At 40.6% G+C, this 14,551-nt stretch overlaps 1 protein-coding gene across 2 annotated transcripts in view; it reads right to left on the bottom strand.

Annotated features, from left to right (window-relative positions):
- The window catches only part of AGBL1 (AGBL carboxypeptidase 1), a 3,462,078-nt gene that overhangs the window by 2,526,607 nt on the left and 920,920 nt on the right, over nt 1–14,551 (bottom strand). The gene's annotated exons all lie outside the window — the stretch shown is intronic.

Here is a 14,551-nt window from a genome sequence, read left to right as displayed (position 1 = left end):
TTCTCTAGGTTCCAGTCCTTAGAAATTATCTTCCATGAGCACCCGTAGACAGTTATATTTTATTCAAATCTTGCATTTTTAGTGATATGACCACATACGGCCCTGATTTCATGTTAAAAACAGAGCTTTTGACATTACCAGTTCCCGCTGAAAGGCAATATTTCTCTCCATGGGTTCCCATACCTGGCATGACACGCTGTTTGGTGCTTACTTTACCTCCATGTTAAAGAACAGTAGATGTTTCAGCACCCAGGCTAATGTGCAAATACATATAAGGTCCCAAAGGCGAGCCTGATTGCATTGCAAATGCTTGCTGTTTGTATGCATGACCATTGTACTCTGTGTGAAAAGTGTTGCATCTGCAATATGCTTTGAACCGAACACATTCTACAATTTGAAAGTCATTTTATAATTACTGTATTTTGGATGTTTGTAGTTTTGGTCTTGTTTTGTTTAGATAAAGATTACTTATTGTTCTAAACGTGTGTGGTGTCCATTTGTAGTGTATTCACTTTATTACTGTGGTGTCCTTTTGTAGTATTTTCACCGTATTACTGTATGTATTCACAAATGCTTTACACACTGCCTCAGATATAAGCGTGTCTGCTTGTGCCAAGCTACCAAGGGGGTGAGCAGGGGTTATTTTAGAAGTGTATCCCCTTTACCCTGACTAGAAGCGAGGGTCCCTGTTTGGACAAAGGCACCTACCTCTGCCAACTAGATATCACAATTTCTAACAGGGGACGTTTTAAATAATGTGTCACAAGTCTCCAACAATGTGCAAGTTGGTCAGCTCACAGCAGCTGATGGCTGGGCATTGACTCAAGGGACCAGGATAGCCCAGTAGCATCCCTGCTTCCCTGCCATAACAGTGTTTGATCATTGATTAATTACTTTAAGTTGAACAATTCTCTGCCACTGGACCCATTTTAGCAAAATTTGGAATGTTCTGAAATCTGCAAAAAGCTGGTGTTGAGCTATGCGAAATTGGTGCATTTACATTTATAAAAATGCTAAGGTGACTATGGCACCATTGACAAACGCAATAGCGTATGTCCGGAGAAAAACACCAAGTTGACAACTTAATTAAGAAAAGTTTTATCTTGTTGGCCATTGCCTCCAAAGAAATAGAAAGTGTTTATAAATCTGTATTGGAAAAGAAAATTGTCAAATTTGTGCATTATGTGCACAATTCATTTGCTTGTGATTACAGCTTTTTTATTAACCAAGGGGAATCCTACACAATACGTACTGATTTGATGTTAATATTTATAATGGGGAGCTAAAGTTTAAATAAATAAAAGTGGCTAGTGTAGTAGTATAACTCTTCCTCTCGTCAGCAATCCCACTGATTGCCTGATTGTTGCATTGTCTGAGTTGTTTTTTTAAGTGGAACAATTGTGTCCACGGTACTGAAGTCTTTCTGCCCGATAAACCCTTCCACCAGATAATGGTACGGACAAAAAATTGGTGGATTTGTTATTCAGATTCGCACATCAACCTTAGTTTTCAATAGTCACAAAAACAAAGTACAATGTCCACACAGTTCAATATGGAGTGCTACTTGGCGTTGGATGCACATCCACCTCGGGCATCAACCTGCGACCACCTTCCCAAAGAGTTTGGAATGGAAGTCCTTACACTGTGAGAGAATACACCCGTGCACCTCCAAAAAAGTCTCTTTGATCCCTTCGCTTATTTGGCAATACATCTGGAATTCGTATCCTTGGTCAAACAAATCAGTTTCATCACACCAGACGTTGTACCGGATTCAAGTCTTTATTTTTCCAAACTTAATCGTCCACAGCCGACGCGCGTTTCGCCCCCTATGGGCTTTTTTAAGGCTGTCAGTCATACATGTAACAAGAAAAGAAAGGTACATATGCTGAGATCTATGTATAGGCTTGCGCTCATCAATACTGAATATACCATCTTTTGTGTCTAATTCATGTGACATGCTTGAAGTAATGACCATCTTATGACTTCACCCTGTGAGTTTGTTGTGTATTTATCAGTGACCCCATGATATGGAACCACTGAATAAATGACACTAATTGTGCTATTTTGAAGAAAAGAAAGGAGCCATGCAATCCAAAAAGTCCAACCACGTTTTACTTAATCTAGTGCTTGCCAAAGTGCGTAGTTGTGCACCCACAAAAATAGAATCACTCCAAGTTCTAAGTCTTTGAGTTTAGTGAAAACATGCCCTATTCCCTTAATAATGTGAAGAGTCAATTTTTCGCAAGTTGGGCTAAGTAATGGGATGCTTTGATCTAAATAGGTATATTTCTATTTCCCAGATTGTGGAACTTAATATGGCTCCACAACTATAACCTCAACTAAGAAAAATACTTACAATTGGAAGAATAAATAGTATCCTGCATCATCATTCATGATTGCTTTTAAGGTAGGAAATTATTTTCTCAACTAAATCAATAAATGAAGTGGAACTGAGATGTGTTGTATTAAACTGGTTTTTTTAGATTGAGACAATACTATATGTTTTTTATATATATTTTATCATAGATTGCTTGAACATATACGAATTGTATCCTCAAAATTTAAAATTACTTATCAGAGTTGAAAGTCTTTTCGACAATTTACAAAGGTGAGCAGAACTAAGTAGGCACGATGCAATGATATGGGGAACATTTCTGGCACTTAAATGGAAATGTTGAAATTCTTTTTTAGTTATACACAAAACGGGCATGTTTTCACTAAGGTGCCATCATACAATTCAAACTTGGAGTGATTCTATTTTTGTGGGTGCACAACTATGCACTTTGGCGAGCACTAGATTAAGTAAAACGTGGTTGGACTTTTTGGATTGCATGGCTCCTTTCTTTTCTTCAAAATAGCACAATTAGTGTCATTTATTCAGTGGTTCCATATCATGGGGTCACTGATAAATACACAACAAACTCACAGGGTGAAGTCATAAGATGGTCATTACTTCAAGCATGTCACATGAATTAGACACAAAAGATGGTATATTCAGTATTGATGAGCGCAAGCTTATACATAGATCTCAGCATATGTACCTTTCTTGAATCCGGTACAACGTCTGGTGTGATGAAACTGATTTGTTTTACCAAGGATACGAATTCCAGATGTATTGCTAAATAAGCGAAGGGATGAAAGAGACTTTTTTGGAGGTGCACAGGTGTATTCTCTCACACCAGATAATGGTACTATTTCCTATATATAATGTGTGTGAAATCGGCAAGCATATAACTATTGTCTTGTACTGAGAACAGTTTATCGTGGTCATCATCCCGTTCAAGCAGTTACATCCATTACTTTTTTTTTTTTTTGCTGACAGATTGCATTGTTGTTTTGATGTCTGCTTCAAATTCTTCTGTGTAGATGCAGCAAGCAGTATAGTTTCAGGGGGTGTCATCAGCGGGGCTACGTCTCTGAAATGATACTGCCAGGCATTTAGTACAGGGTAGGAACACAGAGCTGAGGATAGAAGGAGGCTATGTAGAGGCCAGTGAATTTAAGCACGGTTTTGTAATTATATAGAATGGTTTCTGGGTTGACTCTTAAAAGTGTTGCTTGTATGCAACTGCTAGTAGTGTCTTTATGCAGAGAACTATAATGTTTTTCTCCTTTTGTTTTTTTGTTTATTTTATGCATGGTTCTTTTAGGAAATGCTTAAGGTGTCTTCAGCATAAACGTGTTCTCCCTCTTTATGCATATGTGGCCTGCTCTCTCCTTCTTTCTCTCTTTCTCACACCCTCTTTCTGCTCCTTTCGCTCAAGTTCAGTCACCACTTCCTGCACAATCTAGCTATCCCTCCCCGTCTTCCTTTCTGTCTATTCTGTGCAGGTCTCACCCACATAATTCCAGTACACAAATATACTCCACACAACACAATTCTAACTCACACAATTCCACAACTAATAATTTCAATACGGCACACATAATTCCACTCCACACCCCATACATCCACAACACTCCAGCCCAAAACACATGGGTAAAAGACATTGTCAATTACAACGCCAATCGCTCTAACTCTCGCAAATGCGAGACCGATTACATTGCAAATGCTTTGTTTCTTTTGCTTTTTTTCATACGCCAATACAAAAAAAGTTTGGTAAAAGAAACTCTACCCGCATTCGACCAGAAAATATGTAATGGTTTCATTAATATAAATTCCACTAATGACACAGGTATCACAATGATCTTCATTGTTTCGGGGGTGTTGAGTCTATACCAATCTCCATCAAATTGTTTCACCACAAGTGAAGATTGCAGCTATATTTGCCATCCCAGCATGCTTTGAACACTAGAGAGATTTAATGCCATCAGAATAAATTAACACCCATAAGATACTATAATTCCATTATTTTGTTGATGTATTTACTTGACTAATAATTAGCAATTCCATAAAAGGAGGAACATTTTACCAGAGGTGGTAAATGAAAACAGGTCACTCAATGGATAGCTAAACAGAATTGACAGTAGTCATATGAAGTGGTGATATTTAGCATACAATTGCATGCAAACATGATAAGTAGTACATGAGCTTTGTGGCAGAAACCTTCAGAGGAGGAGATGTAAGCCTGAATACCTTATTGAACAATTGAAGTGTAGATGTTGCTCTTGGGTATCGTAGGAGGATGTTCTATTACAGGTACACTTTTAAGGTGAATGCACAAAAAAGAGAAGGCTTATATTGAGTGTCTGACTTTATCACCTAAGGAGCCTGAAAAGATGTATTCTTGCACCAACATATTAAAAATTGTATACAGACTCCCAAGATTCCTGATGAGGGAATCTGAGTCTCTGTTCACTAAGATTCAGATTATACTAAAACGTTTTTAAAAATCCCCTCACTTAGGGTATACACAAATTAAAAACCTGCCTATCAAACCTTAGCCATTGGATGTCTCCATCTGTTCTCCTATCAAGACAAAGCAAATCTAATTTCGCCCCCAAAGTGGCTATTTGAAATCTGTATCAACAGCTTTCCTTCCATTCTGGCCTTTTAAGTAGAATGCCTTTGCTTTTTGGTTGATTCTTACTTATCCGTGAACTCACAAAATGTGCTAATTGCTTTAACCCCTTCGCTGCAGGGGTTATTCCCCCGCTGTGCTGTGGGGGAAGGGAGGTGCGCACAGCGCCCGCATGCTCATGACGAGCTCAGCTCGTCACAGGTGCATTGGCTCCCGTGGAACGTTCAGCACAGCGGGAGAATTCTCCCCATACCTGAGCGTTCCACGAGCCATGACGAGCTGAGCTTGTCATGAGCACCGGAGCGCCGTGGCTCATGACGAGCTCAGCTTGTCATGAGCATGGGAGGGGTTAAGATCCTTCAGATGCTAAAAACCAAAAATGTTTCTAAAGCCAAATGACATGGCTATGCAAGCACTAATGATCTTATGCATCCATTATACAAACATATCCAAAATCTTCACCCATAAACTTCGGAGTCATTTCTGCTGAATTCTGCTGTAGGTCTCCTGCTAGGAAACAAACGTTTGATGCCATTAACCCAATGCTAAAAGAAATCTAATGGTGCCATCTAAAGGTCGCAATTACTTCCGAGCTGGGAAGCACAGCAAAGTTCTTCATCATAAATTACCAACTAACCTCAACTGCTCTTTATAAATATTAGGAAAAACACTCAAAAATAAAGGTAACTTTAAACTTGAAAAGTGGAAATGTAAATGCCACCTAGTTTTGTGCGAGAGAGCCTTTTCAAAGGCCCACCGGGTTCTCACTTCTTTGTCCTCAAGTCCTTGGACTAACAAAATAGAGATTGGCACGGAAGCTGTAATATCAATCAAATATTTTATTATTATCACTCATGAGTGGGGACTACATCGATACAGAACCCTCAGGCAATGTATGAGGCAGTACAAGGAGTACAGAAACCTTTGTGTTTATATATGCATTAGTTGCATTGTCAGCATGAAACCAAGGGGAGGTACTAGCACATACAAGAATAGTTATTGACTAACATGGGCATACAAATATGTCTTGGTCAGCAAAGTGGGATGGGAGACATTTCTTCTTACATCAGTAAAAACAGCCTGACATTTAAAAACTGAGACAGGTGTATACTGGAAGCTACAGGCCTTTCTGAGCATACGCAAGGCTCTGACTCAGTACTGAAGAAGTTAATTATAGTTGATGACCAAAGCGAAATACAAGGGCAGGCAACAGTGAAGACGGAAGAAGCACATGGCTACACATGGCTAACTAAAATGGCTGCCACAACCAAAATGGCTTCATCTCAAGCTAACAGCGATTTCTGCTAGTTTTCACAGTTTCATCCCCTCACTTTACCAGGGTAGCACCCTCTCTGTGCAATACATTACCAAAATAAATCTTCCTAAATGCTCCTAACACCTTCCTACTTTAGCTTCTTACACCTCATCAATTTGTATTTTTCTCCAAGCGCTCCCCGACTATGGTTGTCCCTAATTCTGTTCTCCTTCCCTTTCAATTTGACCCAATCACAAACACAATCAGTCTTTCTTGCATATATGTTATCTTTGCTAGTTTGTTAACTTTAATAATATGTAGTAAATCGATCTTGATCTCTCCAGGTGTGCATTGTGAAGTGCCCTGGTATTTATTGTGGAACTCTCTAACATTTGATTTTTCAATAGAGTAGTGCTATATAAAACATGTCATTAAAATATTAATTAATCAATCTTCTGAAGTTGGATGATAAAGCTACGTCCTTTGTACACTTGACTCTTCCAGGGTTTCATGGGCAGACAGAAAAGACCTACATTTTGTCATCGAGGCACAAGAAATGGCACCCATTCAGGTCAATAACTAGTCCAATCTTTAGGAAGGAATGGGTCATTTATTTCACATAAGGAAGCACTGTAGTTAGAATTAGAAACACCACAAATCTAAAAACTGGGAGGTGACATGATGGCCTCCACGCCAAAAAGACTCAATCATAAAGGGTCCATGACTTGCGGTGCACATACTTGGTGGCACCGGATACACTGCGTCAGGCACACCGCCATGGGACGGTGACTTTCGGTGCACTGAGGTAGGGGCACCTTAAGTGCTGAGCGAGTGTGCAGCCTGAGAAGATGCCCCGTCCTGGCAGTCCGGACTGGTAAAGATTTGTGTGAGCCCTGCTGGACTGCAGTGTAGGCCTGAGCCAGTGGGCAGTGCGTTGCCTCGCAGGTCGCAGAGTTAGTGGCACCTCAAGAGCTGAGCGGGTGTGCAGACTGTAATGATGCTGTGTGCACTGATATGATCTCTGCCATTACAAAAAAATGAACCCAGAATCAAGTGTGTGACCTGGTGGTCCGTGGTGCGGGGCTGCATGATGTAGAGGGTGCCATGGTCACGGGCCACAGGCTCGAAGCTTGCACCGGCATGTGGTGAGCCCTCTTGGAGAGACACCGGTGGCGGAAGGTGAGCAGTGAGGCCTGGTTGTGCAGGGGCGGGCAAGCGATGATGGCGTGTACAACTGTATGGACTCTGCCATTGATGATTCTGTACTCTGTTTCAGATAAGGGACCTGGTTTACTGCAGTGTATACCGGTATGTGTTTGGAGACATAGATCCATGTTAAAATATCGATATCAAAAATATTGATGAAAAAAATATCGATGTAAAAATATCGATGTAAAAATATGGATAACAAAAATATCGCCTCCCTATACTTAAAAAGGAAAGTACAGTAATATCAACTCAAAAATATTGATGTAAAAAAATATCGACTTTAAAAAATAACATGACTTAAATTAAATTAATTAAATATTATTATTATTAACAAATTAAATTACTTTTAATATATATTTTAACTAATTATAAGAAATAAATTTAATTTAATTAATATAAACACAAAAAAGTATACATATACATATATTTACTTAAATACATTTTATTAACTATTATCTTTATTTAATTTATAAACTTTATTAATTATGGAAAAATACAATATATATATAAATATTTAAAAATAAATAAAAGTATCTAATATATTCTATATTTAATTAACACATTAAACTATTAAAAAAATACATACATTTAATAACAATGAAAACATTAATAGTTAAAACATTAGATAGCGGGAGGGTAAAAATTACTATTCCCACTCCAGTGAGTGCAGCAGTAGGGAAAACACTGGATAGCGTAGGGGTAAAAATTACTATTCCCACTCCAGTGAGTGCAACAGTAGGGAAAGCGCTGGATAGCGTAGGGGTAAAAATTACTATTCCCACTTCAGTGAGTGCAACAGTAGGGAAAGCGCTGGATAGCGTAGGGGTAAAATGTACTATTCCCACTCCAGTGAGTGCAACAGTAGGGAAAGCGCTGGATAGCGTAGGAGTAAAATTTACTATTCCCACTCCAGATTGTGCAACAATAGGGAAAGAGCTGGATAGCGTAGGGGTAAAAACTACTATTCCCACTCTAGTGAGTGCAACAGTAAGGAAAGAGCTGGATAGCATAGGGGTAAAATTTACTATTCCTACTCTAGTGAGTGCAACAGTAGAGAAAGCACTGATAGTGTAGAGGTAAAATTTACTTTTCCCACTCCAGTGAGTGCAAGAGTAGGGAAAGCGCTGGATAGCATAGTGGTAAAATGTACTGTTCCCACTCGAGAGAGTGCAACAGTAGGGAAAGCGCTGGATAGCATAGGGGTAGAAATTACTATTCCCAATCCAGTGAGTGCAACAGTATGGAAAGAGATGGATAGCGTAGGGGTAAAATGTACTATTCCCACTCCAGAGAGTGCAACAGTAAGGACAGCGTTGGATAGCGTAGGGGTAAAAATTACTATTCCCACTCCAATGAGTGCAACAGTATGGAAAGCGCAGGATAGCGGAGGGGTAAAAATTACTATTCCCACTCCAGTGAGCGCAACAGTAGGGAAAGCGCAGGATCCCAAAACAATAAAAAATAAAAATAGCAACATTTTCAATAAATTTAATTTCTCATTTTAACATAATTGATATATAAAAATAAATATATTATTATTAACAAAGATAAAAAAATATTTAGCACTATAAAATCCACAACAAATACCTAAAACTAATTACACAATTACATTTAATATTTACTAATTAATTAATGAAAATTATTTATTTATTTATTAATTAAACAAATACTTTTTCGTCAGCTTTCACACCATTTACACATATAAACACCACAACACACACCTAAAATAAATTAAACAATTAACATACTTAATTATTAATTAACTAATTGAAATTAATTAACAACTAATTATTAAACTATAATTAACACATTTATTAATACATTATTTTTACATAATTAAATTACTTCCCACCTATTCCCCTATAAACCCACAACTTGATACGGAACTAATAACGCAAAATTAAACTTAAAATAAATTAATACGTAGAAAAATTCTAAAACATATAATAAAATGACAAACAATTCTTATTAAAAACTCTAAAATACATAACATTATTAAAAAATGTGTTATTTTTGTAAACTATATTTTTGTGGTCGATATTTATTCCAAACAATATTTCTGCGGCAATATTTTTGTCCCACAATATTTCCCCATCGATATTCCTGCTCTGCACCTGGAGACACACCAGTGCCAGTAGGTGAGCAGTGAGGCCTGGGTCCGCAGTTATAGCACTTTCTCCCTCTCTTTCTTTCCCTCTCCATCTCTTTCTCTCTCACTCTCCGTCTCTCTCTCTCTCCCTCCCTTTCTCTAGCTCTCTCCCTCCCTCTCTTTCTCTTTCTCCCTCTCTTTCTCTATTTCTCTCCCTCTCTTTCTCTCTCTCTCCCTCTCTTTCTCTTTCTCTCTCCCTCTCTTTCTCTCTCTGTCTCCCTCTCTTTCTCTTTCTCTCTCACTCTCTTTCTCTCTCTCTCTCTCTCCCTCTCTGTCTCTCTCTCTCTCTCTTTCTCTCCCTCTCTTTCTCTCTTTCTCTCTCCTTTGATGAGCGCATGACACACCTTCTTATCTAAAATTTTGTCTTGCAGGATGTGACTTACAGATTGTTCTGAGAAGACCCGCCTTGACTCTTCAAAATAGTTGTGTTGGGTTTATTCTGAATAAAACAAATTGTTTGGAAATTCTAAGATGAATGTATGAGTCTCCTTTTTCTTTTTCTGACCACAGATGTATGTTAAGTGTTGTAATTGTGTGACATCAGGCAAATTGTTTTGTTCATGATTTCGTAAAAATGATGTGCAATATCTTGGTCGGGGTGGGGGGGTGCCCAGCGTAGTTTCTCAGGGGGGGTTCCTGGGGAGGGGAGGGGGATGTTGTAGCCCTCTTGGGTGTCCGAGCTGCATGATCATGGACTCCATGACATCTGTTGTTCTTCAGGTGTGGCTCTGGGCTGGGCTCCCTTTTCTGGTGCAGGTTGTCGTCCGACTTTACACCAGGTAGGAGCAGGTGTTAAATTACTGCTGCTAAAGCGCCTTATCGTCTGTTTTGTGATCTTATCGCCGATCTGGCTGGTCTTTGAGAATGTTGCGAAGTTGTGTTGTCACAGCATTTTTCACGGGAACGCCTACTCTTCATCTCATTAGCGATAGTTGCCGGGGTCATCTGTGGCGATGTTTTTTGTGGCTGCTATCGCAGGTAAACTGGTGATATCGGCTGTTAGCGCCAGCTTGTGAATGGTGCGATAAATTTATCACAACTTTGGGTGCGGTAAAGTGCTGCTAACTCGCCAAAAAGTCCTTGAGAATATGCCCCATATAGTTTTATCACATGCCAAGACTTTGCTTACTTTTTTGGAGTTTTTTTTAGGTTCGAACTTGGCTGGAGGGAATTGGGGCACTAGATTGCATTACAGACTTTTTAAGCACGGAGAGATTAATTGATTTCCAAAAAAATCACAGGGTGTTGAGGTCAGGGCAGGACCCGAACCTGCTTCTCTACTTCCAAAGTGATCAGCTATCGCCGGAAGGCCACCTACACTCCCACTGGGAGGTTTTAGTTCATGGAAAAATGTGACAGGACTCGTTATTGAGTCTGGGATTTTTCTTTGGATTTGGCTTGTTGGGTGGTTTCTCGCATGGCATGGAATAGGTGCCAATATGCCTAGAACATACACTCAGTGCTCCCGAAGACACTCGGTAGAGCCCGCCTTTTCTCTCGCTCCCTGTTGAGTTCTTGGCACAACTCACAGAACATATCTTGTAAAGTAGTATTAGTTCTCCAGAATGTATCGCGTCTTTAAAATGCACTTCTTCGATCCTTTCCTGCGTGAAGGTTTCGCTTAGTTTCTGTGTTTGGCTTAGATTCGTGCTGTTTCTGGTCGATAAATATTAAACATTCCTCAGCCTGACCTCGTCAGAATCTCCCCTTTACATGGCGTCACTGCTGCCCCTCTTTTGTCGCTTCACCTCCTCCGAACTGCGCTTCTTGTGTTTTTATCTGCAGGTAAAAGGGTCGGCCTTCCACACCTCATCCATCTTTGACTCGTTGTCGTCCTGTTATCAGCGGAGCGAGGGCAGATTGCATTTGAAAACATTCAGATTTCAATGCAACCGTGCATGATGTGTGACGCCCAGCAGGCAGTGTCAAGTGCTCAGTCACGACTCGCGCGCAGGGAAGAAGTGGCAGTGACGAATGGCCACCGCGAGCCAGACCCACTCGGGATGCAGCTGTCTGGCATGCATCAGCACACTGCACAAGAGCACAATCTGATCCAAAAGGCACTCTTAGAAACTATTCCACTCTGAGACAATACCGGGGAGAACAGCAGGTCAAGGAGTTTCCCTAGTGATCATCACGGCTAACTTTTCATCTGTTTAGACTTGCAGAGCCTTCTGCTGAACCTCGGTTTATGAGATCCAACAGAGAGGAGCCAGGGAGGGAGGGGCTACAACTGAAGACCCAAAGATGTTTGTCTCCTGTGCCTTCCCTGGGCAGGCCATCTGATGTTATGACTGCAATGCTTGGGCACTGGGGGTAGGAGGAATCGCGCCCTACAAGGCACTGCTGGGTGCAACAAAAAGTGCTTCAAAGGATGCGTGCAAGCGATTTTATTATTACAAAATAGGACTTGCAGCCCCTCCAGTGATCTCTCGTTACAAGGTAGTCATGAGAGCAAATATACGTAACATATGTATGCATTTGTTATATTCCGTTTTTGTTAAATCTAACGCGTTGCCATGACGTCACCGTAAACTGCTTTGTTACAAGTAGTAAAAGGAACGATTGATGGACAGAATGCAGAACAATGTCATACACTCACCCCAGTACAGAGATCTGGGCCTAAATCCATCGTTTTGTTGCTCACCATGCCTTTCCAGTTTGGACCCTGCCATATGCAAATCAGTCTTGACCCTGCGCCCAATGGGAACAGTCCAGCCTGAACTGCCAGGCCAGGTCCTCCCTGGACTGGAAACAAGCATCCTAGGACCGGTTTCGGGCTTTTAGCTCTCATCAGCCAGGATAGCTTGACTCCAGTGGAATGGAGAGCATGAGACTCACGTCTGAGCATACTCATTCCACTCGGGTTGACAAATGCAAAAAGAACAATTGATGTACAGAATGCAGAACAATGTCATACATTCACCTCAGTACAGAGATCTGGGCCTAAGTCCATAGTTGTAACACTTTTTGCCCTAATTGTTACAAGTAGTGGCAGAAATATTGGTTTGAATTAAAGGTTACTCTCAAATGCAAGATATGGTGGGTAATAGCTAATGGTGGACAATCTAATTCTTTACAATATGGCTTGTGTCGTTTAGAGCCAGCCAGACACAACGACGGGAATGCATAAAAATTCTAGTTACTTCAACAGGTTAGATTGGCCGAAAGACTAGACTAAGCAAGTGGTCATTTCCTGTTCTAGCCTTTAATGAAAATGAAGATAATTATACTGTAAATATAACAGTACCGCATTTTAAATAATGTCATCCTCTTACCGACTTGCACCTGCTGTGTGCTGCAACAAGTTAAGCTCATTTAGTTTTTTCACATTTCCTAAATTCTCTTTCGCGGTTTTCAAACTTCTTTATTACTTTTTTTACCTCTATACACAGTGCATAAGAACATGTTCATGTTTTTGTCCTGCCACCGTTTCCTTTCTATGTATGTACATAGAGGTATTGGTAATAAGAGTAGATAGCCCAAAGGCTGTGCAAAAGAGGTGTTCCGTCATTTGCATGGGGGCCTGACCTCCATACAAATGGGGAATACATTTTTCCTTGGTGCCTTATTGTAGAGGCAATAAGGCCATTCAGGAGACACACTGACTGCGCCACAAAAAGTGGTGCACACAGTGGGCTCTCTGAAGGCATCCCTCTGGAGGGGCAGAGAGGGTACCTTGGATCTCTAAGATATGGATAACCCCTGTGCAGGCGCTTGCTGGGAGTTCTCAATCCCTATTTTGAAGTGCTGGTGGGTACAGTGGTTTATTTTTAAAACAGTATGTGCAAGGGGCCATTGTTTTGCTTAGAAGTCTGTGTGCAGAGCTATGGAATATGGTGTGGTGAATTCCATATTTTTCTTTGTCCTCTCTCTTGCTCTAGGTCAAAGTCTTATAAGGAAAGGCTGGTCTCCATAAATGAGTGCTTATGGGCCACACCTTGAACCATTGGCTCAAATTAAACACTGGGCGAGGACCACCTGCACTGTGAAAGTCTGACTTGCTGCTTTAATCAGCTGTGCCATCTTTCTCTAATGCCCTTGCCACAAGATAATACGAAGGATAAAGCTCTCCAGCAGGCTCTGCTTCTGTGGATGCGGGGGACCTATTCCAGGGCGAGGTCAGCAGAGCGGAGGTGTCTCTTGGGTACGTGGAAACCTACTCAGTAGTTGAGGTATTTGGGTCCGATGTGGGTGAGGAGTTTGAAGGTGACCCTCTTCTTGACAGGGAGCCAGTGGAGGCTTCGTAGGTGTTGGGTCATATGTTTTTGGCGTGGTGTCCCTAGAACGAGCCTGGCTGCAGCATTCTGGATGGTTTGGAGCTTGCGTAGGGGATTGAGTTGATTCTGGCGTAGAGGGTGTTACCCTAGTCTAGTCTGCTGGTAATGAGTGCGTGGGTGTAGCAGACAAGACAGAGTGTTACTGTTTAATGCTATTACAGCTTAAATGTTTGTAGTGAAACGTTTACCACAACCATGGTGAAACAATTTATTTTAGGCACCTGACACAAAGTAGCAATGCATCACTTGTTGTTACTGTGTAGGAAAGGCCCTAGATTGTCAGCTTCATTAGTTGCCCAGATGAGTGTAAACTCCCAGATATAAGAGCTTCTGCTAGGATATGCTTGTCATCACCAACCCACTCTGTGTACTTTTGTATTTCAATTGGGGTTCATGGTGGCCCATACAGCCACACATTCTGTTGACCTAAAACATGGGAACAGCTTGAATGACCTTTGCTTAGTACATGTTCTCCACTATGTGGTGACACTTGTTATGTACATCTAAGCAAAACACTCTTTCTGAGACACCTAAAGTATGCTTTCATTCAGTGCTTTAAGTGGGCTGGTTCCCTCCACATTTCAGAAATGATAGTAATGATAAGCGAACATTGAATAGGTTGCTTATTGGACCCTAAATATGTTTTTAACTTTAAGGAGATAAACACAGCTTTCTGAAAAATCAAAGTAAAACATGT

This window comes from Lissotriton vulgaris, chromosome 2_1 (assembly GCF_964263255.1).
Source record: "Lissotriton vulgaris chromosome 2_1, aLisVul1.2, whole genome shotgun sequence".
NCBI classification, from domain to species: Eukaryota; Metazoa; Chordata; class Amphibia; order Caudata; family Salamandridae; genus Lissotriton; species Lissotriton vulgaris.
The sequence above is the reverse complement of the archived record's forward strand: the minus strand, read 5'-3'. Positions and strand labels throughout refer to the sequence as shown.